This window comes from Lichenostomus cassidix, chromosome 7 (assembly GCF_008360975.1).
Source record: "Lichenostomus cassidix isolate B80296 chromosome 7, HeHo_3.0, whole genome shotgun sequence".
In the NCBI taxonomy this organism is placed as follows: Eukaryota; Metazoa; Chordata; class Aves; order Passeriformes; family Meliphagidae; genus Lichenostomus; species Lichenostomus cassidix.
Window position 1 is genome coordinate 34,600,027 of NC_139488.1, and position 11,323 is coordinate 34,611,349.

The following is an 11,323-nucleotide window of genomic DNA, read 5'->3' on the forward strand; positions in this document are numbered from 1 at the left end:
ATGAATTTGACTTTGAATACATTTTGCTAACTTAAATGGTGTTAAGTTGATTTATGTGAGCTGAGGAGTTAACCCTTATGCACTGTGCTTACTTTACTTCAGTGCCAAGAGATCAAAATGACTGTTGGGATGCTTCTTAACATTTCTGATTTATTACAGGTCTCTACCCACATTTCTTATGGGTTTTTTTGGCTCAAGAAATATATTTTTATTTGCTGCTGCAAAAACAATTCTTAATGCTAAATTCTTAATTCTAAATTATATGTAGTATGCAATATTTTATTTTGGACTAGCAGTTTCTTCTACTTTATTTTTCCATTATTTGACTATTTTAGGATGTTTACTCTCCTTCCCAGCTTTCTGTTCCCATTTGCAGATCATTCTATTACAATGATGAACCTGGCAATTTCTGGTAAATACAGTAAGTGGTTGATTAATATTAGATTCATGCTTTAGATTGATTTTAATATTGGAAAGCTAACATTTTACACAGGAAACAGTCCCTCCCTTTGAATTGAAACCAAATGAAAAATTTAAGACTAAAACTAATGGAATTTGTATGATCTCTTTCTCACTTGACCTGTTTAAAAGGTGCTGGAGTTGGGGTGCCACATCCTCTCTGCTGAAGTTTGCTGATATTTTGCCTGAATTATACTCTGTCTTATAAACCATGATGAGGAACAACCATCGCGGCTATGGTTCCAAACAGAAACATTTTTCATGGAAAACCAAAACCTTAATTTTTTCCAAGTTTGTTTTTTTTTTTTAAATGAAAATTGAGTTTTGCTCTGAAGGATGATTTTTTTTCTTAATGAGAGAATTAATCTATTGTTTTAATCAATGAGAAAACAAGTCTAATAGGAAAGCTTTTGACCCACCTGGAACTACCCTAAACTCACCTGTGGAAAAACATGAGAGGGCAATTGGATCTGAGTTGAGATTTCTGAACAATCCAAGGGAAGAGACAAGCAAAACAACTCTCAGTCGAGCCAGGAAGGGTTTGGGGACAACACAGGCTCTGCATGCATCACTCAGCAGCCTGGACATGCCAATCCTCTGGTGGTCCTTAACCCAGCAGGGACAGACACCTCTCACCATGGCAGAGGAGAGGCTGCAGTGTTGTAAAATGCTCAGGATCAGCCACTTGAGCTTATTTTCACCTAAGCTGGTGGTGTAAATGTGTGTACAGCCCATGGGAAAACCCAGGCAGCTTTAACATTGCTCTGAAGGAAACCTAAACCAAGATCTCACCTTTTATAGACTTTGGTGGTTGCTGCCCACTCCTCTTGCTGGGGGAGAACTCCTCCATCCTGGGGGAGATCTTGCTCACAATCATATTGCTTAAGTCACAATATACAATATTTGTGTTTAAATACACAACGTATGGAACTGCAAACTACTCTTCTGCACAAGGCCAATTCCATTTATAAACTGCAAAGCTCTCGGTTTGGTATGTCAGCAACAAAAGTATCTAAATGAAAAACTGCATTTGTGAGTCCTGAAAGATGAGGTCCCACCTTTGAAGTCCAGTAGGAAGAAGTTTTAAATCAGAATAACCACTAAGCACCCCCCACTAAAGCATATTTGCTTTTCTTTGGTTCACTACTCTCACATTGCCACTACTGCACATTATTGTCACACTTCCTCTCCCCCCGCCGTTGGTTCTATGAATTATTTTGTTTTTTGTAAGATTTTTTTCTTTAAATGAATAAGAACATATTTGGGCTTTAATTGTTCTTTGACCCAAGTCTATTCACTTTGTGAATCTCCCAAGCTTTTCATGATAAGAATGTTTTCCATTGATTTATCCTTTAAATCTATGAGGATCTTTATCATAGTGAAGTTTGAACTCTCTATCATTAACTTTTAAACTTATATTGACATGAAATGTGATTAAAGTTAAATTTTATAATTAAAATTAATTTTACAACAGCACACATGCCCAGCTCCAAGCACAGGGCTCAGTTACTGGACTAATAGCATTGCTGCTACAAACAAACTTTGTTAGATTCCACAAAGTTATCATAGCAATCAATACCTGAATAATTAAATTCCTCCATTATCAAATTCTAGTCTTCTTTATCAGCTTTCCTCCACCAGTAATTTTTTTGTCTTAATCTGGTTTCTCTTTGGAAAGTCTATAGCAACCTTGGAGTTTCACCAGATAATCTTTCTTTTCTTCCCTGTTAAGTTCTGTAACCCAAATTATTTAATGCCAGAATCTGAAGTCCTTGAAGAAGATTTCACTGAATGGCAGTTTGATCAAACTGTATTTTGTTTTGTTTTAATACACAGTACTAATTTTATCTTGTCTTGGCCTTGAGTGAAATCCTATACTTGTAAGTATTTGAAATTGCCATTAATTTTCTTGATTCATTCTCTTATTGATTTTCTTTCCAACTATTTCCATCCAATGTATCTAATAATTATTAGAGACGAGGGAAGAACCAAGTGCCTGCATCCACACCCTTTTGAGCATTGTGGCTCATGCCCATCTTTAATTATCATAAATGCAAGCAAAGAAGTTCCCCAGTCTAAAGCCAATTGTTTTAATGTTAAATCCTACCATTCATCATTTCCTGCTGCATTTTGACACAGTTTTGGTCAGAGGTGACTTCTAGAAGAGCATTGCATACCACGAAGCTTCGTGATCCTCTGAGACCTGATGCTAAATGACTGAAGCAGGAAGGAAGGAGAAGGATTCCTGCTCCCTTTTATACTCCTGTGAAATCACTCCAACTGCTTTCAGCTGTTCATTACTCTATAAATGCAACACTTTCCAAAAGAAATTCACTGTTGAATTAAGGGGGGAAGTGGGACACAAAACAAATGGGGGTGATAATGAATTGAAGTGATGATCTGAGGAGCTCATAGTGCTTCATAAGCATTAATTAATTAAACCTGACTAGATCCCAGTGAGGTAGGTATTAGGGCCCATACTTCAGGCCTGGCTGCGGTGTGCTATTTCTGTATCTCAAATTCATTCTGTTAATGTGCATTCTGATGAGAGGACTGAAATGGTGTCTGACTAGTAGAGATGACTGTGCATATATTTAAGCTGTGAATATTCTGCACGATGAGCCTTCGTATGGAAGCGACTTAGTTTTTTTTTTAAATCCAGCCTTGTTCCTGAATAAAAAATGCACGATAAATGAATTGTACAGGGAGCACTGAAGGGCTACTGATGACCTATAGTTATGTACAGTGTGTAACTCATCCTGTTACCCAATTAAGATGATCAGAACTTTTCTTTCTGTTGCTGAAAACCTGAGTGTGCTTCAGTGAGTGTATTTTATTTCTTTTATAGAATATTTTATTTAATTGCTGTGAGAACTTAACCTACAATTTTTAACTGCAATATTTAGAGGTGTGAAGAGTACTTGAATCTTTTTTTAATCCATCATAAAAGTAATGCTGAGGTTTCAGTGCAAGAAACTTGTTTTGTTTTCAGTACTGGTATAGAGCTTTGACTCCTAATGAATGTTTTCCCCTTTTTTTTTTCCATGCTGCTCTAAACAAGATGTTGTTTATTACTTGAAGCATTATATGTAAGCCCCAAGAATATGTTACATGTGACTGGAGGTTTGGCAGACTTTGAGAAACTGAAGTTTCCAGAAATTTTGCTATGTTTAAACACCAGAGCCTTGTTTTAAGGAAAGATTTCTACTTCCAAATGTGTGGTTGCCTGAACCTTTTACATTTTCAAGTCAGATTCCTCTGCCAAATAACACACTGTACCTTAACTATAATAAAAAAGCAGAGACTCTGTGTTTATAAAAACATTACAGGAGCAACTGTGATCATATTTCTTGAATTTATTCTATTCATGTGCTAAATATGCATTTTTAGAGTGAGTTCTCCACTGCACCGGTCACTTACAGGAGTAGAAAATGACATGTAGAGGCAGAAGGCTGGCAAAATGCAGCAAACCAAACTGGTAAAGTACAGGAATTCAGAGCCAGACCAAAATATGAGGTCAAGGAAGTTGCTTTTATAATAATAGTGGTTATCTGTTTAATGTGTGATCTGGCAGAGGTTCCACGCTGACCATAAGCAATTACACATGTTTCTAAACTGGTGGTATACGAGCCCTGAGCAGCTCTACATGACATAGATGTGCTGTGAGAAATGGGCACTTGCTCTATTCTTGTGGTTCTTCTTGCTTAATGTCAATTAAAATTACAGCTTAGCAATAGATAGAAATTCTCCCCCTGTAAAATAATGTCTATATTCCCTCTATCAGTTGCTGCATACTTAAACTCCTATATTGAAACCAGTTTTTGCGAGGCAAGCTCCTGTCTGGGCTGATAAATGCTGCACAATATTCTTCTTAACACACATGTGGTCAGACATGATTTTTTCTGACTCTCTGGTTGTTATTTGAAACAGCTTTCTTTACAACCCACTTCCAATGGTGGCGCCCGTGAATGATGCCCTTGCTCTGGATTTTGTCATGCAGGAGCCTGGGAGGGAGCTAAGTGTCCTTGGTGTGTGTTTAGCTGCCTGGAGGTGACCTCTCAGGAGTTAAAAGCAGGAAGGTCTCTGTGATACCAAACTGCCTGAGCACAGATTAGGCCCTGGGAGCTGCTGCTGCGTGGCCCTGGCTCTGACACCAGTTTTTCATGACTTTGGTGAGTTCGCTGGACAGCACATCTCATTAGCTTTTAATAGACTTGGATCCCACTGTTAAAAGAGCCTCTATGTCCTCTCCTGCAAAATAGTTTTGGAATGTTTTCCTGGGCTTAGGAGGATGTGGCTGGAGTGGGAGCTGTGCAGTTGAGCTAACTGCAGTAGAAACTGTGCTAATGAGCTATGAAGACACCAAAAAATGCCTCTTCTCCCCCCAAAAGCAAGGAATTGTGTACAATTTAGCTCCTTCAGCACGAGTCCTATTACTGCTGGCATGAACCTCAGCCTTTGCACAGGAGGAACTGTGATCACCATCCCACCCTGAGTACCAGCTAGAAATAATCACCTAAAAAGGGACATGTGAGCTGCTTAAAGCAAGTCCCAGCTGAGGTGAGCCAACCTCCCATGGCTTCCTGAGGTCTTCTGAAGGCACTTCACATGGCTCTGCAGAGGTAATGACTCGATGTACACTTTTAACAAACTCAGCATGGATACCTGCAAGGCATCCCAGAGGGAAGTAGTTTGTCTTTGTTGCCTGAAAGGCTGAGTTGAACAAGGATTTAATGACCAGAGCACATTAGTTAATTGTCAGTGATTTAACAGCTGCATCAGGAGCCTTGCAATAGTCCTGAAGTTGTTCTGTGGCCTCACACTTCCACATCGCATCAGTGCCCATGCTTTGACTCTGTCCAAGGCTTCCAAAATGTAACTTTTCATCCTTTTACTTTTCAGAAGTGCACAAAAAAAGAAAAAGGCCTGCAAAAATCGATGCTTGTGGCCGAGAACTAAATAAGGAAACACAACTGCTTGGTGAAGAGCCACCCCCTCTGAGAGAAATGTCAGCAGCACAATGGGCACTATTATTCCCTTCCTTTACAACCAGGCTGGGGGGTTATGTTGGAGTCTGTAGGAAAGGGCACCAGAAGCCTCTCAGTAACCCAAGCTCTGGTCAGCATTCAGTGCACCCTTTTTGGGGTACCACATGCAGAGGAAACCCTCTGCAGCCCAGCAGAACCATGGCTTGTGGGAGGCAGCTGGAGGAGCCAATTTCCTGCAGGCTGCTCCAGTGCACAAGCAGCATTGTGGGACTTTTTTCCTCATTACAGTCATGCAGGACAGTTGTTAATCACCTGTAATAAAGTGCAGCTCTGGAGTATGATGAAATGGCCATGTGCAGCAAATTGTTTAGTGCATCAAATATCCCTACTGCTGTTCCATGTGTTGGAAAAAAAAATTGTGATAGGGCAGGGTTTTTTCAACTTTTTCCACGTGTCCCTTATTTTAAGGGAAAACCCTCTCATTGAACTTATCTCCTTCTATTGATTGTCATATGGAGCCTCTACTAGTTTCTGGTGATGAAATCTGTACTTTGCAAACACTGCAGCAATTATCTCCATGAAAAAGTTCTGATAGGGAAAGCATATTGTTTTAACCTTCTTCATTGTGATTCACCAGCTGGAAGCAAGGAAAATGTCCAGGATTGCTGTGCTACTCAACTCTCTGGAGACTAGCAGCAGCAACTCCACCAACTGAGCTTGGAACCAAGAGTTTTTATGGAATAACTCTTGGGAGGTGTTTTCAAGCAAGGTGAGAAAATAGTCCAGGTTGTGTTAGCTGTCCTATTATTTGGAAATGCTTCTGTTGTATAACTAAGTAATAGTAATAATAATCTTAGCAGTAAGTTAATTAAAATCCAGGTGATTTTCCAGCTTTTTCTTGGCATGTGGCACCTCTTGTGTGTAAATGAACAGGTGAAAATATCTTTATATGTCAAATTAATTTTACTGAGCTAAACAGCCACAAATTTGCTGATGTTGGGAAGGTTTAATTTGTAAGGTGTCCTAGTGTCTTGAAATAATCTTCCTAGAAAATAATGGGATTTACCTTTTTATATTGTAATAACTAGGAAAATATTTTATATGTTTTTACTAGTCATGTCAGAGTTTAGCTGGGGAGGATATTGATCTTTATACAATGCTGAAAAATATTTGCAAATTTGCTGTTGGGCAAAGTGTGTTTCACTAAGCTGGAAATTTTTCTTGGGAGTAACCATTTTTTTCAGTGAAATTTTTGGTCAGAAAGAGTTAAAATATTTTCCTTTGATATTATGGAAACAAAACAGCTTGACAAGACAAATGTTTCAATTCAATTTTGTAATTTTGGGTTTGTATTTATTTTAAATTATATATTAGATTAACCTTCTATATTATTTCGACATGACTCAAATGAGTGCTTTTGATGTTTCCCAATCACCAGTTTTTTAAATATCTTTCCCATGAGAAATTTTGACTTCTTTTTCCTATTCATTATCAAAATCACTCTCTCACAACTCTTTGTACCTTTGTATTCTCCACATTTGGGTGAAGAGGCAGCTCTGTAGGAAGCCTTGCTGTATCTCTGCTGTATCTTTCCCTACAAGCTCAGAGTCTTCTCTGTGTAAAAACAGAGTTTTTGTTTGCATCTTAAACCTTTTGGTCTTTGGGGAGTGTGATGAAGGTGATGGTTTAGGCAGATCTACCTTAAACCCATTGCCTTTACATCCTGTTACACAAATTACTGGTTTTCTGCTGGTTTGTAAGTTTGACTCAGCTCATCCTCTACACAGAATTTGGGTGTGGAAAGCATGATGGGGGCAGCAGGTTGTTAAGCTCATCCAGCTGTCTCATCCAACTATTCCTTCAGTGTCATGTGAGACGATGGATAATGTGCATCATCTTCCAGCAATGTTAAGTTCCTCAGAAATAGCTGTGAGAGGTGAGTTAATTTCTTATGAAGAAGTAAACAGCTTTTGCCCTCCAAATTCCCATTTTGCTTTACTTGAGGGATTTAACCTGCATTTTTTTCAGGAGTAGGATGGACAGAGCTTTGGGAAAATGCATGAAGCCTTTTGCTGGTTTTCTCTATGGCATCAATACTGTCAGAAAGGCCCAAAGGCTCCAACTGCCTAACCCTGCAGAGCCTGGATATCCATTTGGAGATCCTTCTGGCTCATGCCCAGCCTGTCTCCTGCTCTCCTGCAGCATTCACCCACTCCAGCAGCACATCTCCTGCAGGAGCAGTGCCATTCCTCCCCTGCAGCCCGCATGGCAGAAGCTGCTTGCGAGCCTCTGTGGGAGTTGCTGCTACGTTTGTGAAGACGCACAAGTTTTGAAGTAAAAAATGTGACTCAGAATAGCTCCTCCTTACTCCTATTCCCTGGAAACACGACTTCAACAAGGCGTCTGCGAGGCACTGAGGGTTTGAAAGCGTATTGCAGAGCGAGCAGGCTTGTATCATCAAACACAGCCAGCCAGTACAAAAATTTCAGTGATGCAGTGTGCCGCTGATTTAAAGTGGTCTGGAATACAATAAAAGGTGGATCTTCTTTTTAGAATTATGGGAAATAATTTCTTCCCCCTGGGCGGGCTTTGAGAAGTGCTGAATTTATTCTTGTATTTCTTCCCAGTCGTTTTGGATGCGACTGAAACTGGCTGTTCTCAGAGTTGGACTCCAACTGAATGAGAGGGTTTTCCTCCAGCCTCTGCCTGACCTAGGGTTATAGGCACTTCAGAAAGCAAAAGCAGAGCTGCACAAACAACCCGCTTCATGTCTAAGTCATACCAGCCCCGTGAATGCAACTTGGGATGGGTTTCCATCGGGATAGGCTGGTTTGCAACTCCACTCATCCTGGAAGACACTGTAGGACTGTGCTGGGAAAAAAAAAATTGCTTCAAAAATAATTGCTGTTGCATTTGTTCCCAGAGTCGAAGGGAAAGTTGAAGGGAGGCATGCAGGAAGCAGCAGAAATGCATTATGCATTTATTTTTAAGTAGTAATATATCCGAGTGGTTTTGAACCACATTTATTCTCTGGGATGTTTATGTATTCATGCTGAACATGGGATAACAGAGTGTATAAGGATATATAATATTAGTGAAGAAGAAAATGACTGCTATAGTACTTTCTCCTCTCAGTTCCTTCTCCACTAATGCCCTTACACCTTTCTTTTTCAGGCTTTTTGTAGCATCCTAAACAGAAGGATATTGAAGGGAGCTGATTCTGCTTTGATCCTTATGCTTGTTGTCAAAGCGCTTGGGATTGAAGAGACTGTTGGCTACAATTGACTGTGACAATTAGGAGATGATCAGAGCCCTAGAGTGGAGCACTTAAAGGGTAATTTACATGTCAGTTTGTCGAATAAAAAAAAGATATTCAGCTAAGATTTTTTTTCCCCCCTTAGAGCCTTGTAAACTGCAATTTGTGCTATAGTAAGAAAAACCTGGCAGAGGAGTTAGGATAGCCATTTCCATTTGAAAAGAGGCAATCATAAGGCCACTGCTGAGCCTATTGTCCACTAAAAATGCTGATTTGCAGTCAGGGAGTGAAAGAGTGGAGCCATCACTAAATAGAACCTTGTGCAAGGTAACTCCCCCTTGGTGGCTTTCTAATGTTGGCTGAAGGTTTTATATACCTTAAATCCCGCATTTACTATCATTATAACATTGTTACTGATCATGAATGTCCTTTATCATAACAAAAAAAAAAAAAAAAAGGTATTGAGGGGGAGGAACAGGAGCAACCAGGCAGTGGATAGGCTCTCACCAGCTATCTATTGTATCGCATCTTTCTTGTTCCCTCGCCTTTTGTGTGCCATCACAATTTTCTTCTTGTCACCCTTTGCACTTTGCCATTCAGACACCTTCCATAACACTTTTTCTCATAGGTTTTTTTTTTTCCCCCCTACCTATTTACACTTCATTTTTAGACGCACTCCCAGGAGATTTTTAGCGTTTTCCACGTTTAACCTGCTGGGAAAGGAAAAGAGAGAGGGAGGTGACAGTAGCTGTTCAGAGTTTGCCTTTCTGTGTGATTAGGCTGCAATACAGACTGCAGCACAGCCTGGAGACATACAGGTCGGAGAGAGGACTGAAGTTAAGGCAGCTGATGATTAAACAAACTTGCTTTTGATAAGTCCCTTTTTCTTATGTGATAGCTCTGATGAACCTAGAGTTGCTTCGACTGTGGAGTTATATGAACTTATAAAAATATCAAAACCCAACACCTCCCTCATTATTCTGGTTGGTGTGAGCTGTAGCATATGTGATATTCCTCACGGTTTAAGGAAGGGATATTAGTGGGTACATATAGTGTTTGTATATGCAAATAAGCGTATTTATTTTGAGGTTGCGTCGTAGGCTTTTCTTCCAGAGACGGGATTGGCTCCCTTTTTACTCTCATCTCCTTAAAAGAAGAAATAGTCATCTGTTCCAGCTCAGGAACCAGAGTGAAACACTTTGCTTTGTCACAATTACGACCAAGTAGCCTTTGCTGCTCAGATGTGCTTTGCCTAAGTCACCCCGGGAGTTACTTTTCTGGGGAAGTTTTGTGGCTTCCAGTAAAAGTCATGCATGTAGGCAACAACTCTATTTCTGATCCCTGGTGAAAAACCACTGATTTGAACAGATTTGGGATTTCTGTTTGTGCCAGTAGGATACAAGGATCAGGCCCTGTGTGTCCATAGGGTCCCCAAATTGTCTCTTTCCTCAGTCATAGCTCTTATGTTCTTAAGCTTTATTTTCTTTTATGTTGAACACCTGACAATGAGGTTTATACCTCTAAACTTGTACTGGAAACATATTTTCACTTGACGTCTTCATGGGGTGAAGAAACATTTCAAAATATTTCTAAACTTTGCAGAATTAATCTTCAAGGCAACATTTAAATCAAAGAAAATCTTGTATTATGTGGGTTTTCTTCTTTAGGAGAATTATTATTTTGTCACTTTCTCCAGGATGCTATAAATGGGAGATATGGCTTTTGCCCTCTCTTGCTGTTGCACTAAACTTGCTGAACATGGCAATGTTTGTGTGTGTTTATCTCTGTAACCAATGTAAAGAGCAAACAGGGATAAATAAAATATGAGGAGTAAACAGTGTGACAAGGCAAGTCTGGAATGACTTTGGCTTCATATGTGTCTGCAGAACTGAGGCAGTGGTAAATCTGTATTAAAAATAAATAAAATATCTGCTGTAGTAGGAGGTCCTTGTCTCCCAGGTAATGGCTAAATGATGACTAGATGAGCCATTGACATATTGACTTAAGCATTTTGTTCCAGCCAGTCAACTTAACTTTGATTTGTTTTTACTTTCCTTTTACAGGTGTGCATTTAAAGGACTCTCAGAGCACTAACTGTATGAAATTCTAGTAACTGAGCAACCTCTTGCTGGAAAAGTAATGGATGAATGAATGAATCATTCTGGGTTTCCCCACACTTTACCACAAAGTTAATTTTTTGAAACAAGCAGGAAGAAAAAAGTTTTACTCAGTGGCCATGAATTTTGAAAAACCTGCATTTTTGGGGTATAGGTTAAAAAAAGGTCTTCCTAAGACTTTTGGAATTTAAAGTTGGTTAGAATTAAACTGAGATGTGCTTTTTTAATTATCAAAACTACTGTTACTGAATACAATTTTAAAATCAATTAATTTATATGTTGATCATAATGCCAGAAAACATACCATAAAATATATATATTATATATTATAGTGGCCCTAGAAGAGCCTTCCTTTCTCAAAGATGCATAAAGGGCAAAAGTCTACATATTCAGAGTAAAAATATACTTCCTTATGCAACCCTGGGTTATACAGATTTAGAACTAATTTAGGTTTTAAGTTCACGAGAGTAAATCATAGTGGTGTAACTGCTTTTTATAGGTGA

At 39.2% G+C, this 11,323-nt stretch overlaps 1 long non-coding RNA gene across 1 annotated transcript; it reads left to right on the forward strand.

The window, feature by feature from the left end:
- The first annotated feature begins 2,811 nt into the window (after positions 1-2,811).
- Positions 2,812-11,119, forward strand: LOC146434940 (uncharacterized). The gene is made up of 7 exons (XR_014853554.1): positions 2,812-2,920; positions 5,362-5,467; positions 6,085-6,216; positions 7,235-7,383; positions 7,476-7,983; positions 8,622-8,781; positions 10,767-11,119. It is a non-coding gene; the product is annotated as an uncharacterized LOC146434940 (long non-coding RNA).
- Positions 11,120-11,323: the final 204 nt, after the last annotated feature.